This window comes from Pongo pygmaeus, chromosome 7, assembly GCF_028885625.2.
Source record: "Pongo pygmaeus isolate AG05252 chromosome 7, NHGRI_mPonPyg2-v2.0_pri, whole genome shotgun sequence".
NCBI classification, from domain to species: domain Eukaryota; kingdom Metazoa; phylum Chordata; class Mammalia; order Primates; family Hominidae; genus Pongo; species Pongo pygmaeus.
In genome coordinates this window covers 141,780,187-141,797,873 of record NC_072380.2, presented here as the reverse complement: position 1 = coordinate 141,797,873, position 17,687 = coordinate 141,780,187, and the positions used below count along the sequence as shown (strand labels likewise).

The 17,687-nt window shown below is 37.8% G+C and overlaps 1 long non-coding RNA gene across 1 annotated transcript; it reads left to right on the top strand.

The window, feature by feature from the left end:
- The first annotated feature begins 3,955 nt into the window (after nt 1–3,955).
- Nucleotides 3,956–17,084, top strand: LOC129042427 (uncharacterized). Its single transcript, XR_008504129.2, has 4 exons — nt 3,956–4,011; nt 5,390–5,430; nt 14,305–14,397; nt 16,752–17,084. It is a non-coding gene; the product is annotated as an uncharacterized LOC129042427 (long non-coding RNA).
- The last annotated feature ends 603 nt before the right edge of the window (nt 17,085–17,687 follow it).

Genomic DNA, 17,687 nt, shown 5'->3' with positions numbered 1-17,687 from the left:
TTACATGTCAACTTGACTGGGCCACAACATGCATAGATATTTGATCAAACATTATTCTGGGCATTTCTGTGAGGGTGTTTTGGATAAAATTAACATTTAAATCAAATTGCTAAGTGAAACAGATATTCCTCTCCAATGTGGGTGGGCCTTGTCCAATCAGTTGAAGTCCCAAATAGAACAAAGAGACTGGCCCATCCCCAAGTAATAGCGGAATCTCCCTGCCTGACTGTCTTTGAACTGGGACATTGGCTTTTTTTTTTCTCACCTTCAGACTTGAACTTAACATTGGCTCTTCCTGGGACTTGATTCTGATAAGCTCTCCTGGGTCTCCAGCTTGCTGACTTACCTTACACATTTTGGGACTTGCCAGACTCCATATTTGCATGAGCCTGCTCCTTATAATAAATCTCTCTTCTCTCTCTCTCTTTATATATATTCCATTAGTTTAGTTTCTCTAGAGTATTTCTGTGTTTTGCATCCTTATAACAACTCTGTATGGTAGGTATTAGGTTGGTGTAAAAATAATTGTGGCTTTTGGCATTAAAAGTAATGGCAAGAAACCGCAATTACTTTTGCACCAACCAAATATTATTGTTCCTATTTTACAGCTGAGGAAGTGAAGGCCAAGATGAGTTAAGTCACTTTTTTTTTTTTTTTGGTCACATGAATCATACTTGACAGAACCATAACGAATGTCTTAGTCTAACTCCAAGCTCTCCACTTGTGATATGATGTACTGACTCTTCAAAAGAAGGAAGACTAACAAGGTCATGAAAACCAAGGAGAGACTGAGAAACTTCTACAGACTAGAGGAGAATGGAGAAACATGACAACTAAATGTAATATGGCACCCTGGATTGGATCCTTGGACAGAAAGATGACGTTAAAGAAAAAATTCAAATAAAGCATGCAGTTTAGTTAAGAGCAATGTACCAATGTCAATTTCTTAGTTTGAACAAGTGTGTCATGGTGAGGTAAAATGTTTATAGTGGGAGAAACTAGGTGAGGGGTATCAGGGAACACTCAGCAATGTCTGCAAATTGTTTTGTAATTGTTAAACTCTTCTAAAATAAAAATTTAATGATAAAAAGGACACTATGTTGGAATAGGAGAATAGTTCATGAGGTACTGTTCATCTAGGAAGTTTATTTGTATCTATAAAAAATATACATTTTTTTGTTTATGTGCATTATTTTAAATATAAAATATGCTGTATATGCAGCATTTCTTTTGAAAGACTGAATTATTTAATTTTTCAGATTAGGAAAGGGAGACATATTTCTGACATGCATAACAATTGCCATATCTGAACCAACATTTAAAAGCATAACTGTACCGCCATAGAGCCGTGTTCTTTTTTTTCTGATGAGGGGCTATGCTTTGCTATGTTGTAGAATGAAAAGACCATGTGTTTCTCTATATCACTTCATTTACCAAGGTTCAATTTGGAGTTCTCAATTTCCATGAAGCTTTTTCCAATTACTTTATTTAATGTTGAACTTATTTTTTTGTGGCTTCTGTGACTTTTATGGTCTCTGTTGGAATCAAGGGAACCCAATAATTAGTGCCTCTAATGTCAAATTAAGGACACTAAGACAAGAGAGTTAAGCAGATATAAGTCTAAAATACCACCTTTGGAGAATGGGGCTGTTATTTGTGAGCAGGTGAACATACAAACTCTGAGCTTTAGGATTAAATTTACCCAGACCAGCCTATTCATAGGCAGTGGTGGGTAAAAACCACAGGATGGAGGTGCATGATAAGGCTCTCTATGGGCAGGTAACATCCTGAAGAGAAAAAGACTACTGGCCTGGGCTGCACTTGCCCAGTTTTTCCTTCCAAGCTCACCAATCAGATGTAAGAAGGTAGAGAGAGCCAGAGGCATTATTTCACCTGGGCTCCCTGAAAATGGAAATAAATGGTGAGAAACATCTCTCCAAAAGTCTCAAATACACATTTTGAACATTCTGTAAGTGACCCTGTCTTCCCTCCAATGTTAGTCACGTGTATACAAATTGTTTCCCAACATAGATCATAAGCTACTGGAAGGTAGAGATTATTAATTGCCCACTGTACCTGGCTTGGTACCTGACTGGGAGACAGATTTACATAATAGAAAGCACTGGGCTCTGGAGTCAGACTCAAGGGTTTGAATCTGATCTTTGCCATTTATTACATTTGTGATCTTGGTTGACTTAATCTCTCTAAACTCAGGTTACTTGCCTGTCAAATAAGTATATCTTTTTTTCTGAACTGCTTTGAACATCAATTGAAACCATCTCTATTAAATGTCTGGAACATAGCAAGTGCTAATTAAGTGTTATTCCCTTTTGCTCTTACTAATCCATGTCAATAAACTTACTAACTTTTAGGGATTTCCTTTTTAAAAGAGCTAAGCCTCAAAGTTTCCTCATTTATGTAAAAACTAATAATAGGTATAAGAGTCATCAAACCAATTAAAAAGAGGAATGTGTAAAGTGCCTAGCTAAGTGCCTGGCACATCAATAGAGAGCAAAAATAGTCCATGTAGAAATACTGGTTAGATACTTAGCTTTCCTTTTTGCCCTTATTGTTCTAGTTATTACTGTAGAGAAATAGAAGAGAAAGCTGTCTGCCCAGAAGAGCTTAATGTCTGTAGTCCTTAACATTTGGTTAATCCAAAGAAGTATGAATGAGTTTGCCTGTAAGGTACAGATTACATGCCTTTTTAATCAGATCTGTTTCTTAATGTCCTAATGGGTAGACTATCTGGAATCATTAATGTCTGCAATGTACTTTATGTTCATGTTAGCAGAGGTCAAATTTGAGTGCGTTTTTAACAAACCCAATCAGCAAATATAATCATATCCACCCTAGAAATGGCCAAGCCATTATCCTGTTAGGAAACCATAAAATAGAATGTCATGCTTCACAGAGTTAGACTGTCTCTTTAGTGAAAGGATTGTTTGTTTAAGTTCATGACTAGCACTGAAACATTCTGTCATCAAAACATGTAGCAAAAAAGTTATCTCAACTTGTGGAGCAAATGAAATATAAATTCAGACCCATACTTTTGTACATTTTTGGGGGACGTGGGGAACCCATAATGGTAAAGACCTGTTCCTTGAAGAGAAAATATCTGAACGGGAAGAGGAATTTCTCATGAGAGAATTTAGGCTGGTGATAGCTTTTCCAAATGCCCTATGGCAAAGGCTGGTGATGTGTTTTACAGCAGCGGCTCTTTAAGAGATAAAGATGATTTCTACTGAGTGACTGTTTTTGTTTCCTGAATCCCACAAAGAATATTTATATCACTTCAAGATGTGAAAGCCAGGATGGGAGATAAAGCTAAAGTATCTAAAACATGTTGATGATTTAAGGGAAAATATGTCGGGCTCTGAAGTTAGAATTTACCAGAAAATATTGGTTATAAAACAATCCCACTGGACATATCCAGTTAACAATATTGATAATACAGAGAGAAATCCCCAATCGCAATTCAAATTATAAGTGGCTCTAAAAACTGTAAGTCTTTTTGCAATTCCATGCAGATTTGTTTGATGACTAAGTCTGACCTGAATTCACTTGAGGCTATTTTGACTCTTAGTCTTGTCTGAGGTGTATCTTCATGCATTTCACTGCAGAGGAGTTAATATGTTTGGTTACAGAGAGCTACTCAAGACCCTTCTTAGATAGTTTGCACACACACACACACACACACACACACACACACACACACCTCTTCTACATATGATATGTAAATTATATTACCTGATATGGTTTGGCTATATCCCCATCCAAATCTCATCTTGATTTTTAGTTCCTGTAATCCCCACGTGTCATGAGAGTGACCTAGTGGGAGGTAATTGAATCATGGGGGTGGTTGCCCCCATGCTGCTGTTCTCATGATAGTGAATGAGGTCTCATGATAGCTGGTGGTTTTATAAGGGGCCATTCCCCATTTTGCTCTGCACTTCTCCTTGCTGCCAACATGTGAAGAAGGACTTGTTTGCTTCCCCTTCCACCACGATTGTAAGTTTCCTGAGTCCTCTCCAGCCCAGTGGAACTGAGTCAATTAAACCTCTTTCCTTTATAAATTACCCAGTCTTAGGCTTGTCCTTATAGCAGCATGAGAACAGACTAATATATTATCTTTCTGAAAATCTAAGACCTCTGAATTCAAAATAAAGCTATCTCTATGAACTTCATTTAAGGAGTTGAGGGCTGAAACAACATCTGTTCATAAGTGCTTATGTGGTATATGTCAAGAAATTGTTGTTATTAATCTTTTTGTACATTATTTTGTTTACCACTTGCGGTAATTAGTTATTCAGCCTCAACTGCAGATGTGGGAATCGGAGCTCAGACTACTAAAAAACTTATCCTAAGAATGAATTCTTAGTTCAAAGTATACGTTCTATACCTATAACTTTTAATTTGAAAAATATCATTAAAAGGCACTATATTAAACCAAATTTTAGACATAAACTTATTTCTTTTCTCTTTCCCTGTACTGTCATTACCTGTATAAGTAAAGATTGTTTTTAGCTGAAGCTACTAAGGGTCTGAATCCAGTAGAGGGTTATTTAAAAACAAATGCTAGATCCCAAGACTTAGAACTAGAAAGTGGTATGATGGGAATATGGCTTTCTGGGAAGGGGAAGGGAAGACTCTGATTTGTAGTGTTTGCCAGTTTCTGTGGTGTAAATACCCTCTCCATGCCAATTTCAAACTGCCAGGTTTTTGGAAGCGGCTCACAAAATTCCTTGAAATTAATGTAACAAGTGGCTCTTAACAAGTCAGTATGAGGTCGTTCCAGCCCACTGCTGGAACTGGGTCATTTTTCAAAAGTCTAAGATGACTGCTGGTAAGGCCTTTCTCTTTCTGTCTTTTTTTTTTTTTTTTTTTTTGAGACAGAGTCTCGCTCTGTTGGCCAGGCTGGAGTGCAGTGGCGCTATCTAGGCTCAGTGCAAGCTCCCCTCCTGGGTTCATGCCATTCTCCTGCCTCAGCCTCCCAAGAAGCTGGGACTACAGGCGCCCGCCACCAGGCTGGCTAATTTTTTTGTATTTTTAGTACAGACAGGGTTTCACTGTGTTAACCACGATAGTCTCGATCTCCTGACCTCGTGATCTGCCTGTCTCAGCCTCCCAAAGTGCTGGGATTACAGGCGTGAGCCACTGCGCCCGGCCAGGCCTTTGTCTCTTGAAAGCATCTAGAGTACCCAAGGTAGATTTTACTTCAGTTCCTGTGTGTCTATGAAAAATTCCTGTGGGGAAATGGAGGCTGCCCTGCAACTCAACAACCATGAAATAGGGACCTACTCTATATCAGGCACTGGGAAAAACACTGAGGTTATTAAAAGGAATCAATTGCATGGTCCTGACTCTTGAGATTCTTTCATTCTTGTAGGTAAAATCAACAAGGAAGGTGATGAGCACAACAGTGTGAAAGTGAGGCTTTTTGATCAGCATTTGCTTACCTAGTTTGTGCTTGCTCTTTTTCTATTAACCACACAAGATTACTTGGCTTCTCAGGAATTATTCAAATAGACCCGTTTGGAAGCCTAGAACTGTCTAGAACTTGTTTGATGACCAGCAGGGAGATTGTTCTCGGCTTTCATGCTCACTTTTAATTTTCCAGTTTATGTCTTTGGATAGAATTGCGTTCCTCTGTATTCCCCCTGGGGCATTAGGATTTAGTAACTCTCTAGGAGAAAAGCAGGGAAGCTGCTACCATCAGGCGAGTTCTCTTATTAATAGTATGGGCCCTACCACTTCTGGATGAATTACACTCTCTTACCTGGCCCCTGGGGAAACTTCGGACATTGTAAGAGCAAGACCAAGAATACTTACACATTGCCCTTCTTTTCCTCCCCTCATTTATTCAGTGAGAGTGTATTTAGTACCTATCATGTGCTAAACACCTAGGCTCTTAAGACACAAAGATAAAGATTACTGTGTCTGCTTCTCAAGGAAGACAAGTAAGTAAATAATTGCAAAAGGGATGAAAAGTGCCTTAATGGAGATATTGCCCAAGTTAGAGCACAGAAATCTAGTGCTTAGGGGACACTGAAGTCTTCACCAAAAAGACAATACTTACCCTAGATTTTGAATAAAGAGACGTTGTCTTTCAGATAGACGATAGACAATAGTAGGTATAGCATGGACAGATAGGACATTCCATGAAGAAGAGCAATGGAGGCACAAAAGCTCAGAGAACTGAGGTCCTGGGTAAACAGACTGGTATAAGAAAACTTAATGTTTTATGTTTCAAAAGTCTATATATTATATACATACTGCTAAGAGCTGATGAATGTTGAACATATTTGTACCTTCAGTGTCGGGCATGCTGCCTGGCATGGAATATTCAATCATTATTGAATAGAATAAATGATTATGAAAAGTAGAAATGTAATTCTGTGTTCCAACAAATTGAGGAAACTGTGAAAGGTAAATAGATTATGTAAAATCAGCCAATCTTAGACAAAAACACTGGATACTTCTGATAGGAAGCAGTATTCGATTATGTGATAACTGTGTGCCTGGAGTCTGAAAATTATAGTTTAGATTCTCACACTCTTTATTTGAGCAGAAATTGTTCTGTTTCTTGGGAAGATGTAATGAATTTATAGAAACTTTTGTGATCTTCTTGGAAAAAGAAAACAAATCTAAATAACAAAAAATTATTATGCTAATGTGTGCTAATTTTGGAAAAGTGACTGAAACTTGGATAAAAATACATAAGAGTTTCCTGGGATAATTCGGTTTATGGCTGTTATCTGTTCTGGCATAAGCATTAGTATTACCACAATTCCCTCTCAGAAATGTCACCTTTGGATTAAATTTCTTGCTGAAATTCCCATTAATGGAACATTTTTAAAAATTCAGTATGCACAGATAAAGGTAGAAGGATGCTTTTTGGAGTGTTGTTTGTAATACTGAAAACAAGAAATGACAAATGTTCAACAATGAAGAATTAGCTAAATTAATAATGGACATCCTTATATGTGAATATTGGATCATCATTTAAAATAATGATTTAAGGCCGGGTGCGGTGGCTTACGCCTATAATCCCAGCACTTTGGGAAGCCACGGCTGGGTGAATCACTTGTGATCAGGAGTTTGAGACCAGCCTGGCCAACATGTTGAAACTCCCACTCTACTAAAAATACAAAAATGAGCCATGTGTGATGGTGCAAGCTTGTAACCCAGCTTCTTGGGAAGCTGAGGCAGGAGAATCGCTTGAGCCCAGGAGGCACAGGTTGCAGTGAGCCAAGATGGTGCCACTGCACTCCAGCCTGGGTGACAAAGCGAGACCCTGTCTCGAAAAAATAAAATAAAATAATATAAAATAATGATTTAGATCTATATATACCTACAGGGAAAGACACACATTTTATATATATATATATAGTTAAACAGCAAGAAAGACAGGTTTCATGATAGTATGTTTTATTATTATTTCATTCTTCTAAAAGAGAGCGAGGGTTGTGGAGGGGTGGTAAAGAGATAAATGGGGACAGGGGAGAGACAGAGTGAGACTTATGGACAGTCACAGCTATGTTTAAATCTTCATTCTTCCCTTTAAATGCTGAAGAGATCAGCCCAGGTTATTTAGTGTTTCTGATCATCAGTTTCCTTGGCTGTTAAATAAAGTAACAATAATAGTTATCTCCTGATGCTGTTACAATGAAATGCTGCATTTGTTACATTTTGGCCCAGTGTGGCTCTCAGCTAGGGTGATTTTAGTCCCCAGGGGACACTTGACAATGTCTAGAGATATTTTTTGGTTGTTACAGCTGGAGGTGAGGGGTGGTGATGCTATTCGCATTTAGTAGGTAGAAATCAGGAATGCTGTTACATGTCTTACTGTACACAGGAGAGCTACCCCACCAAAGAATTGTCTGGCCAAAAATATCACTAGTGCTGAGGTTGGAAAACTGATTTAGACATTAATAAGCACTTGATAAATGTGTGTGGATGCTCTTATTTATCGATAAGCTAATAATGATGATCTTTAGATGATGGGATTCTGTATGTGTGTTTTCATTAGACTCATCTTTATTTTGTATTATTGTCTGTGATTAATATGGATTAGTTGACTATGAAAAAAATAAAAGTAACATTTTCAACATCAATATTATAAACAACAACAACAACAACGGGTAATATTACTACTGCAAGCCCCATGAAGTAAGAGATCAAATCCCATCTACATAAGGCAGGACCTAGCACATAATAGGTGTTTGACAGAGCCTACTGAATTGAATTGAAATGCACAAACGCATGCCAATAAAGACAGAGGAAGCTAGCTTGTTTTACTAGCCGGATTTTCGTTAGTGTTTTAACAAAGTGAATAGACTAATTTGCAATCAGTATATTATAAATACGTAACTTTTGTTGCAAACATCCTGTCTGGAAATATTTGTCAGAGAAACATTTGTCTTCTATGACAGGCTCTAGCCCATTGCCACACCCATGTACCAAACCATCACATATGTAATTTTTAAAGATTATACAAGTTACAATGACTCCAAAAAATAAACATCTTGAAGGTATAGTGTTTTTTTTTTTTTTTGTATTTACATCCCCTTATTCTGCAGTTTGTATTACTGTCCCTGGTTCAGTGCTACTTAATTTCCTTTTTGAATTGTCAGTCCCAGAATATCAAAAAAGAGACTGTTTGTCCTTATCCTGGAGAGACTTTGAGAAAAAGTGTTAACTTGTGAAAAGTTTTGTGAGATTAGGCAATGCCTCTGAAGCCCCAGGTGCTTATCTGAAAAAAATGGGGGATTATAACACTTACGCTATATGGTTGTTCAGACAATCAAAAGAGACAATATTATCTCAAATGCGATACACACCACTGGTACTCAGTGAGGTGTAGTAATTTTTATTCATTATCTTTCAAAAACATGATCGCTTTGTAAAATGCTCCAGTTTCACTCAGAATCAAGTTTTCTTTTAGTCATGTTGTGGGAAAGAATAGTGAATATGTGCATGATTTGATTTACTGAGAGGCACCATGGTATCATGGCAAGAGCTTTGAGTCTACAGCCACCAAATAGCAAAGCCAAATTTTATCAGTGTTATCAACCAGTGTTTCTCATATTTTTATATCCATGACCTCCTTTAAAAGCAGAAAATACTGCCACAGCCAACTAGTATTAGTTGAAATTTGAAAACAATTTAAATGCTACAGCCAAGTTGGTGTTGTAACTCCTCTATAAGCTCTTATCTTCCCAAATTGCTCATAATCCTCCCTAATCCTACCTCAGACATGTTTTATGTGTTTCTCCTCATGCATCATTGAGAAACACATTTTAAATACTGCCAGAATGCTTAGGTGGTCCCAAGGAATTTTTTTTTTTTTACCCAGTTTCACAAGGTCAATCAAACTCATGGCTCCATAGTTGAATAATCAATCAAATCAAAAACAATTGATCTACACCAGGCATGTCAGCAACATATTGATTTACCCATTGAGCTCTGTTCAAATATAATGAAGGTGATGAAAACCATCATTGCATTGAGAAATGGTCAAATAAAGGACCCTGTGCAGGCATTTTCTCTCTCTCCTCCTTAATTATTGCTGTTCTTTTGTAAATTGATTTTAAGGTTATTAATACATGAAACTATATATACTTTGGCATAGTGGGAAAAAATTGGTTCAAAACTTCCTTTGGGCCACTTGTCTGTGTGAGCACAAACATGTTTCTTCATCGCTAGCTTTTTATCCATAAAACACAAATCATATGAAGTCTCTTCAATGAGAGGCTAAAATGTGATCATGTGGGAACAACTGCAAGGCAATAGTTAATAGAAGTTTGGGGATCAAATGACATTGACATGAATTCTAACTGTAATTTTCTAGCTGTGAAACCTTGAGCAATTGACTCAACTTGCTTGCATCTTAGTTTCCTTACCTGTAAAATTGCTATGGAAACAGTAGCTATCTCACAGGGCCTTTATGCATGAGAGTTAGTGATATGGTTAGGCTTTGTATCTCCATCCAAATCTCATCTTGAATTGTAATCCCTATAATCCTCACATGTCAAGGGAGAGACCAGGTGGTGGCAATTCATTGATGGAGCAGTTTCCCCCATGCTGTTCTCATAAGAGTGAGCGAGTTCTCAGGAGTTCTGATAGTTTTATAACAGGTGCTTCCTGCTTCACTCAGCACTTTTCCTTCCTGTCGCCTTGTGAAGAAGTGCCTTGCTTCCCCTTCACTTTCTGCTATGATTCTAAGTTTCCTGAGGCCTCCCCAGTCATGCTGAACTGTGACTCAATTAAACCTCTTTCCTTTATAAATTACCCAGTCTTGGGCAGTTCATTATGGCAGTATGAAAATAAACTAACACAGTCAGGTTGAAAACCAATAGAGCATTTACTGTGAAAGCACTCAGTAAAAATTAGCTTTACTATTCTTGTTTTTTGAAATGCCTTTCATTAGCTATTTCTGCCTATGTTTCCCAGACTTATAGTTTCCATTTTATTTCACAAATGCTGAGCTTTCATGCTGTATGAGACGGTCACTGCTGGTTGTCCACCAAAATCCAGTGTCCAAGGCTCCCTCAGTTATAAAACTCCCCAGCATTAGCTGGGCATATGGTTTCCAAATTATAGACCTCATTTCTAAGTCTTCCCTGAAAAGATAGATCTGGTCATTTGGGTAAGTGCTACCCAATAGATTGTAAGATTTGCTACAAGTAACTCCAAAGAAGTATCTTTAAGGAAAATAAGTATTTTTTTCTGTCGCCTTTCTCCTTTAGGTAAGATATAATGTAAATATTTTGAATAGAATTGAATGATAAACTTGAAAATAAAGTTGAACAGCTTAAAACATAAGTTGGAAGATGGGAGTAGAGGATGGTAGAGCAGAAAGATATAAGGATTCTGGGACTGTGAAGTCACCAAAGCAGTTGTGGATCATCTATCAGGGTTTATATCCAAGAACAAGGAAGATACTCATGCCTTGTTGAAGTCACCATTAATTGAAGATGAGGAAAATTCATGTAATCATATTAATAGTTATCATCTTGGCACCATGGAATCAAGTGATTTCCACAGTACTGGCTAAGAAATGCCCTTGGATAATAAATAGCCCAGGATGATAATCTATTTGCATGGGTACAAGACTATCCTCATTCCTTTTTATTTAATTACAACCAATAACTGAATAAGTAGATGAATATTAGAAAAAATATATGAATGAACTCACGGCCCTCCATTCCCATCTATTTCAGAACAATACAATTTAGCTTTCTCCCAGGAGTTTCTCAGAATTAAGTGTAAATCATGTATATTTTAGCAATAAGGAGTGTTAGAAAAAACACAGGGGTGAGAATTAAGGGAGCTGGATTTTGCCCTGTTCCTTCTTGGGTAAACTACGTGCCTTTGAAAATCCACTTTGTATGCATTTTAGTTTATTTCTCTATATGATGTACATCATAACATCAACACTTCTGTAGCATAAAAAGTTGCTTATACAGTAATAGGTATGTAAGTATCTTGAAAAGTTCAAATTTAGAAAATTTGTAAGGTATTTCTTTAGTTTCACTGAGAGATGATGTTGACTCAGAGGTTCCATGGAAGAGAACTACCTAGGGATGTTTCAGAAACCAAAGGGCTGCTGATATGCCAGTTGGCAGGACATCCTACTGGGATTGAGAATATGCATTTATGCACTTGGGTCTGCCATTCACACCTGCCCCCAACCCAATCCCTGCCTTCTGTGAAGAGACACAGCATCCTATTCATCACAGTCTTTGCATGCCGCCAAGAATGTGCTGCTGCTCCCGTCCATTGAAACAGGCGGTTGTTTGGCAAAGCCATCAGACACCTGTTGAGGCTGAGTCATCCCTATTCACAGGATGTGCCTCACAGCTTGGGTGGAGCGTGTTCAGTAAAGGATGAGAGGCCTGGCGAGCCCAATCTGGTGCAGCTGATGCTCTCATTCATTGGCAGCTTTGAGGGGAAACCAGAGAGCCATGGTCTAATTTCACTTACTCCTCATCTTCTCTTTGACAGATGGATGTTTGCAGTGGAGTGGTCATGCACATGCGTTCAGGCTCAGGAACCTTAGAAAGAACTGTGTTGGGCTTGAAGGACATCAACCACTTCATGGATATTAAAATGAGTGGTGGTGGCATTGACACAGTGCCTGTTTAAATCCCTGACACTTTCTTCCATCATATGCAGCTTTGTTACCATGGTTTCTTAATTTAAGGTCCAGGTGATTATGTCAGTTCCAGAACTGACCAGTGGCTTTGTAGATCAAAATTAGTTCCACAAGTCAAGAAACTCTTGATCCTAGCTGATACTTTTGTAATTTGTTAAAGTAATCTATGACTATTGGAGTTTTTACAGGAACCAAATGATCATCTATATTGAAGCTTCTAGGGCAGTCTAAATAATTAACCCTTTCTTTCAGTTGCAGCTCCAGAATTTCTATATAGAAAGGGTTTAGAAGCTGCAATACACATAAAAAGGGAGAGGTAGCATCTTGAAAATGGGTTTCCTATGGGTTTTACAAAATATTGAGAGACGTGCATTTCTAAGGATGCTGAGCAGGTGATGGCCACCCAAATCCTTACTTTACAACTGGAGCTGCTTTTCTCTCTTTGGATATTGAATTATCTAAAACACAGAAACAGAAATAATATAGGAAAAAATAGACTTGTTACTAAGTAAGACTAGAGTATTTTGGAACTGGGTTCAAAATAAACCTTTCTTCTGCTTTTCTACTGAATTAAACTCACCAACCCAGTCACAGGCACAGTAGTAACACTACAGGGTTTTTCTGATGAAACTGATGTCTGCATTGGTCTACACTGTAATCTACACCGGTCAGCTTAGCTTATGGAGGAGAGTGTCTTGTCTTCAGGCAAGCAGATCCCATAAAAGAGAGCCAAGAGAAGTCATAAAGTGACTGTTTTTAAAATCTCTTATTTCTCTTTTGGAGGAAAATACATCAGAGGTAAAGAGAAGAGCAGAAAGTATCAACTCAGTATTTGCAAAAGGGTAGAAGCTCCTATTTTATAGGCCAGCAGTACTGTTGGGAAAGAAAATACACAACTCCTTACAGTGACCAGGCTTAAACAAAATGGCTGGGGTGAGATAGGAAAGTAGGAAAAGCCCTGGATTTGGAGCCAGATGAAACTGAGTTTGAATCCTGGGTCAACTGTTTACCAGATATAGACAAATCTCTTCATCTGTGAATGCCTCAGTTTTCTTTCCAACAGAATGAGGGTGCTGAGACTCCAAGGTTTCCTGCAGAGCAATAGACTGAGAGGCTATGTGGTTGAGAGTGTTGGCTCTGGAACCAGAAGGACCTACTTTTTTTTTTTTTTTTTTTTTTTGAGACAGGGTCTCACTCTGTTGCCCAGGTTGGAGTGCAGTAATGCTATCTTGGCTCACTGCAACCTCCACCTCCAGGGCTCAAGCAATCCTCCTGCCTTGGCATCCCAAGTAGCTGGGACTATGGGCACCTGCCACCATGTCTGGCTAATTTTTGTATTTTTGTAGAAATGGGGTTTCCCCTGAACTCCTGGGTTCAAGCAATCCATCTGCCTGCCTAGGCCTCCCAAAGTGCTGGGATTACAGGTGTGAGCCACCACACCTGGACAGTACCTACATTTGTTTAGTAATGGCTCTAATGTTCTCCAAAAGTCAGGTTTTGCATTTGCAAAATAGGGTTGATAATCTATTTTACAGGTTAATTTGGGGTAGTTACTGAGAGACTATGCATGAAGAATTTTGCATGATAAGCGCTAAGTAAATTTCATTTTAAAAGACCCAAAGAATTGCTGTTAAATTTTATTAAATAATTGTCAAATTATGAAATTTAGTGTATTTATCTATTAGGGCAAATGCTAAAACAGGACAAATTAGGGTTTGCTTATCTAATAATTTCTAGGGCTTTAAGTATAACAGAGGCTATTTTCACCTATCATTTCCACATTTATCCTTCAAAGTAGTGTTAGGTCTTCCAAATCTGAAGATAAACTGAATTATGTTATAAAATATCTGTGCATGGTATACAACCAAAAGCTGCATCCAGGTCAGAAAGAATAATGATAGTAGGTCAGATAGGAGTAATCAAGCTTACTGAGGGATTTTATCTATGTTATTGAATTTATTCCTTTCAAATAGGACTTGACTTCACAACTATTAATTGAAAGGGGACATTTGAGTAAAGTCCATGATTTTTATGTTTTTAAATAGAACACTCATGAGAAATATAAATGCATAAAACAGTTAAAAGTGGAGATGCTCTTTGGAAGTTTCTGGTTCCCCAACTTCCTCATGTTCTCTCTCCTCTAGAAATGACCACGATGCCCTAAGCTTTATGAAACTGCTAGATAAACACCTACCAGGTTGATATCATATCACTCAAAAGCAAAATTTATTCCTCAGGTGAATAGATCCATCCAGAAAATCTTATTCCTGAATTTAGTGGAGAAACTCATGATTTGTATAAGATATTTAGACCACTCTGTGTAAAAATAAAATGAAGACTTCTGTATATAAAAATGTTTGTTCAGATATATAGACCAATGGAGCAGAACAGAGGCCTCAGAAATAACACCGCACATCTACAACCATCTGATCTTTGACAAACCTGACAAAAACAAGCAATGGGGAAAGGATTCCCTATTTAATAAATGGTGCTGGGAAAACTGGCTAGCCATATGTAGAAGGCTGAAACTGGATCCCTTCCTTACACCTTATACAAAAATTAATTCGAGATGGATTAAAGACTTAAATGTTAGGCCTAAAACCATAAAAACCCTAGAAGAAAACCTAGGCAATACCATTCAGGACATAGGCATGGGCAAGGACTTCATGTCTAAAACATCAAAAGCAATGGCAACAAAAGCCAAAATTGACAAATGGGATCTAATTAAACTCAAGAGCTTCTGCACAGCAAAAGAAACTACCATCAGAGTGAACAGGCAACCTACAGAATGGGAGGAAATTTTTGCAATCTACCCATCTGACCAAGGGCTAATATCCAGAATCTACAAATAACTTAAACAAATTTACAGGAAAAAAAAACCAACCCCATGAAAAAGTGGGCAAAGGACATGAACAGACACTTCTCAAAAGAAGACATCTATGCAGCCAACAGACACACGAAAAAATGCTCATTATCACTGGTCATCAGATAAATGCAAATCAAAATCACCATGAGATACCATCTCATGCCGGTTAGAATGGCAATCATTAAAAAGTCAGGAAACAACAGATGCTGGAGAAACAGATGTGGAGAAATAGAAATGCTTTTGTACTGTTGGTGGGAGTATAAATTAGTTCAACCATTGTGGAAGACAGTGTGGCAATTCCTCAGGGATCTAGAACAAGAATTACCATTTGACCCAGCAATCCCATTACTGGGTATATACCCAAAGGATTATAAATCATGCTGCTATAAATACACATGCACATGTATGTTTATTGTGGCACTGTTCACAATAGCAAAGACTTGGAACCAACTCAAATGTCCATCAAGGATAGACTGGATTAAGAAAATGTGGCACATATACACCATGGAATACTATGCAGCCGTAAAAAAGGATGAGTTCATGTCCTTTGCAGGGACATAGATGAAGCTGGAAACCATCATTCTCAGCAAATTATCACAAGGACAGAAAATCAAACACCGCATGTTCTCACTTATAGGTGGGAATTGAACAAGGAGATCTGTTGGACACAGGGTGGGGAACATCACACAAGGAGGCCTGTCAGGGGGTGGGAGTCTGGGGGATGGATAGCATTAGGAGAAATACCTAATGTAAATGATGAGTTGATGGGTGCAGCAAACCAACATGGAACATGCATACCTATGTATCAGACCTGCACGTTGTGCACATGTACCCTAGAACTTAAAGTATAATAATAATTTTTTAAAAAGTAGTTTGTTGTGCCTAACTTCTTAGTCATAATAAAATTAAAGAAAATTAAAAAATGGTATGGAAACTAGAATGATTACTCAAGAAAGTCTATAGGTACCAAGTGTATTATATAAAATTAATTTTAAATAAAATCAAATTCTAAAGTAACCCTGATAAATATAAACTCTACATAGGCAGATTCATGCTTAAGACATTTTACAGTGAATAATATATTTAGGATGTCCTAGAATATTTGTTGAATAAATAGAGAAATCAATGACCCAATGAAGCAATAATTATATGTTAGAATCAATGACATTATTTTCTTCCTTACAAACAAGATCTCTTTTTAATAAACTTACCTAGCCCTGTATGTTTAAATATTATCTATATATCAATGATTCCAAAATTTTCATTTGTAGTTCTGATCCCTCCAATGAATGTCTGACATTTGTATCTAATTGTTCATACGAAATATTTTTAAAAGTGTCAATATGAATCTCAACACAACCAAAGAGAGCTGTCTTTCGATGTCCTACCCTCTTCTGCAAGATATTCTTCCATGTATTTGTACCAGTTATCTATTGATGCATTAAAATAAACAAGAGTTGGTGACTTAAGAAAACAATAACTATCCCCAAATCTTTTCACCCCTTTTTAAAAAAACAAATCTGCAATTTGGGAAGAAGTTAGCAGGAAAGGCTTGTCCTTCCCTCATGTAGCCTTAGGTGGACAGCTGAAATAGAGGCTGAATGGTCAATTTCCAAGGTGGCTCAATCACTTGGTTGGTAAGTTGGTGCTGGCTCTGAAGCTCACCTGGGGCTGAGGGCCAGTGATCTCCATCCTTCTCCAAATGAGTATCTCCATGTTGTCTAGGTCTCTTCACAGCATGGCGCCTGGGTTCCAAGGGGAATCATCCCAAGAGAGAACCAGGGAGAAACTATCCACCTGCAAGATCTAACATCAGAAGTCACATAGAACACCATTCCCTACTCTTAGTTAAGGAAGTCACAGAGATCTGACCAGGTTCAAGGGAGGAAACCACAGACTCTACTTATGGGACTGGCTGGATTCTGATAGAATATGGAAATATGACTTCAGCCATTTTTGGAAATTATACTGTGCCACACCTTAACATGTCAGAAGACGAGGACACTGTCATAACTTTCAGTCAATTGCTCAAACCAAATATCAAAGTATTATCCTGAATATGTCTCCTTTTATTTCACACTCACATCTGTTTAATCAGAAAATCCCATCACCTCAAAACATACCACAAACATGTGTTTGTCTTCCTCATGTTTAGGACAACCATCCTCATCCTGGGTGCCATCCTCTCTCTCCTAGTTGGCTTCGGGAACCTCCTAATTGATCACCATCTTCTCTGTTCTTTTGTCCCTACACTCCATTCTCCATATGACAATTAGGATAATCATTTTAAAGCATAACTCAGATGATAGCCTTCCCTGCTTAACAAAACCTCCAATGACAAAGTGGATCACAGCCTAGTGATAAAGTGGAGTAATTCACCAGAAAGATATAAAAATTCTAAATGTCAATGAATCTAATATCATAAGGACAAAATATGCAAAGCAAAAACTGACAAAATTGATTTGATAATTCCACACTCATAAATGGAGACTTTTTTCATAACCTTCTCAGAAATTGATAGATCAGGCAGAGGAAGAATGTTAATGCCGTGTATCTTAATGGATTACTGGTGGGCTGAGGCACTCCTCCCTTCAGCCCATGGTCTGTCTCTCGCCTTAAGCAGTCTCATCTGAATTATTACGTTTATGCATATTTTATGCA